The following is a 3,439-nucleotide window of genomic DNA, read 5'->3' as shown; positions in this document are numbered from 1 at the left end:
CAAAAACTGCACCGTAGAGAGAACAGGTATGTAATCAACCTTCCACGACAAACTCCCACAACAATCACTTTTTCTACTATTTTCTAAAAATTATGAAAATGCATAATTTTAAATAAGTGGTTGCCCACCCAGATAACAGATTTATTGACTTAATTTGAGATTTTGATTTGTTTTCAAAATATTCACCTTATAATTTTGAAATCTATTGAAGCCTTCTTTGCAGCTTTAAGCATAATTAGTTTTAATTATTGCCAAATTTTCATAGGCTAAGAAGTTAGTATCTAATTTTAGGATATATTTGTATATCGTACTTTATATAGGACATGGTATATAGTTAATTAATAAAGATTTATAATACAATCCTGTAATAAACTCTAAGGTTCACTGTTACATGAGATTTTATTTCATCATTAAAAATATTTCTGTTCCTAGTTATACTCCTAGGGTATATTCCTAGGAGTGGTATACCTGGGTCGTATGGGAGCTCAATTTCCAGTTTTTGGAGGAATCTCCATATAGCTTTTCATAAAGATTGAACTAGACGGCATTCCCACCAGCACTGGATAAGAGTTCCTTTCTCTCCACAAACCCACCAACACTGTTTGTTTTTATTCTTTGTGATGTATGCCAATCTCTGGGGTGTGAGGTGGTACCTCATAGTTGTTTTGATTTGCATCTCCCTGATGATTAGTGATGTGGAGCATTTATTTTTATGTGTCTTTTGGCCATTTGTATTTTTTCTTTGTCAAAGTGTCTGTCCATTTCTTCTCCCCATTTTTTGATGGGATTAGATGTTTTTTTCTTGTAAAGTTCTGTCAGTGCCTTGTATATTTTGGAGATTAGCCCCTTCTCTGATGGGTATTGGGTGAATAGTTTCTCCCACTCAGTGGGTGGCTCTTGTATCCTGGGCACTATTTACTTTGAGGTGCAGAAGCTTCTCAGCTTAATATATTTCCATCTGTTAATCTCTGCTTTCACTTGCTTGGAGAGTGCAGTTTCCTCCTTGAATATGCCTGAGACTCAATGTCCTGGAGTGTTTTGCCTATGTGTTGTTCTATATATCTTATAGTTTCAGGTCTGATATCGAGGTCTTTAATCCATTTGGATTTTACCTTCGTACATGATGTTAACTGGGGGTCTAAGTTCAATTTTTTGCAAGTGGCTAGCCAGTTGTGCCAACACCACTTGTTGAAGAGGCTTTCATTGCTCCATTTAGGAATATGGCCTAGGAACACAAAAATACAATACAAAAATCTCTTCCTTACACCTATATTCGTTGCAGCACTATTACCATAGCAAGACTCTGGAAACAACCAAGATGCTCTTCATTAGACGAATGGCTAAAGAAACTGTGGTACATATACACAATGGAATATTATGCAGCTGTCAGGAATGATGAAATCATGAAATTTTCCTTTACATGGATGTACATGGAATCTATTATGCTGAGTGAAATAAGTCAGAGAGAGAGAAAAAAAACGCAAAATGGTCTCTCTCATCTATGGGTTTTAAGAAAAATGAAAGAATTTCTTGCAATAATAATTTTCAGATGCAAAAGAGAGAAGGGCTGGAAGTTCCAGCTCACCTCATGAAGCTCACCATAAATAGGGATGAGTTTAGTTAGAGAAATAACTACATTTTGAACTATCCTAATAATGAGAATGTATGAGGGATATAGAAAGCCTGTATAAAGTACAGGTGGGGTTGGGTGGGGAGGAGGAAGATTTGGGACATTGGTGATGGGCATGTTGCTCTGGTGATGGGTGGTGTTCATTACATGACTGAAACCCAAATACAATCATATATTTAATCAAGGTGTTTAAATAAAATATATTAAAAAAGAAAAAATATTTCTGCCTTGAAGTTAAATTTAGGATATGAACATTTGACCCCTATTTCTTTATCTTTTCTATGAGAAACTATGTCATCACATATTCTTTTACTTGCAACTTGTTTGAGACACTTTGTTTTAATAGTTTTCTGGAATACAGTAACCAGGAGTTGGAGAGATACAGTGAGCAGAATGCTTGTCTTGCATGCAGCCAATCTAAATTCAATCCCTAACAGCATATTTGGTCACCTGAGTACTACCAGCAGTTATCCAAAAGCACTGAGCCTTTAGTATGTCCTGAGAATTTCTCAGTGTGGTTCTCATACAAAAATAAATAAATGAAATTTATTTATAACATCCTGTGCCATATTTCCAAATCCAGGTACTTTTATCCATCAAGCCTAGCCCACACAACACTTTAAATGCTTTCATTCCATTCCAGTTGCAGTGACCCACACTTATATCACCTTATATCTGCTATATGGCAGTGCTTTAAATTCTTCTTTGCTATTCCACAACTTCTCAGAGGCCACAATCACCTCTGAGAGTCCAATTAAAATTCACAGCCATGTGGTAAAGAATGTCAGGGAAGGAAAAACCAAGAGCCCCCTTCCTGTCCTGCTTCTTGATCCCCTCAGGTGGCATGTTTCCTTGGCCAACTAGAACTGGAGCTTATTGATGAAGTCTTCTCTTTTTTCCTATATACCTTTGTGTTGAAGCTTCCCCATTCCTATTTTAACATGTCCTCAACCCAGGACTCGGGAACCAAATGCCTAAACATATAAGTAGTTTTACTTTTTTACTACTTACATATAAGTCATTTTTAGCTTTACTTTAAAAATATTTTTGTTATTTTAGCACCATGAAATTACAAAGTTATTCATGATTGGGTTTCAGGCATAGACTATTTCTCACTGACTCCCTCACTATTGCCAACTTCTCTTCATCAATTACCCCAATTCTACTACCATTTGCTTATCATTCTGCTTTATGAGAGGGGCATATTTTTTTTTCTTTTTAAATATATGTTTTTGCACTGTGGTTTACAATACAGCTGCTGATGGGGTTTCATACAGGACACTTTACCACCTTTCAGTACATCCTCCTCCTGCTTGCTGAGAGCTTTCCTCCACCATAATCATTGCCCTCTCCCTGTCCTACCTCTTAGGCCCCTCAAGTGGCATATTTCCTACTAAAGCCCAGTTCTCATGTGCTTTGTGTCTATTGTCTGGGTCTGCATTATTTAACCATTATTTTTCTTTATATCCTTCATGTGAGAGACTCATTCTGAGTTAATCTTTTTCCTTCTAACTTCAATCAGCATGATGCTCTCCCTCCATGTAGCAGCAAATTGCATGATTTATCTTCATTATGGTTGAATAATTTTGCACTGTGTTATATATACCATAGTTTCTTTATTCTGTCATCTATTCTTGGACACTTGGGTTGTTTCCAAATTCTGGCTAATGTGGATAGTAAGTACTTCAAGGAACATAGAAGAGCAATTGTCTTTTTCTATTTTGTTATTGGACCCTAGGGGTTTATTCTAAGAAGTGAAGTTGCTGGGAATGTTGCACTGGTGAAGAGGGATGTTCTTTACATGACTGA

The sequence above is a fragment of the Suncus etruscus genome, chromosome 12, assembly GCF_024139225.1.
Source record: "Suncus etruscus isolate mSunEtr1 chromosome 12, mSunEtr1.pri.cur, whole genome shotgun sequence".
NCBI lineage: Eukaryota > Metazoa > Chordata > Mammalia > Eulipotyphla > Soricidae > Suncus > Suncus etruscus.
This window is presented reverse-complemented; position numbering follows the sequence as displayed.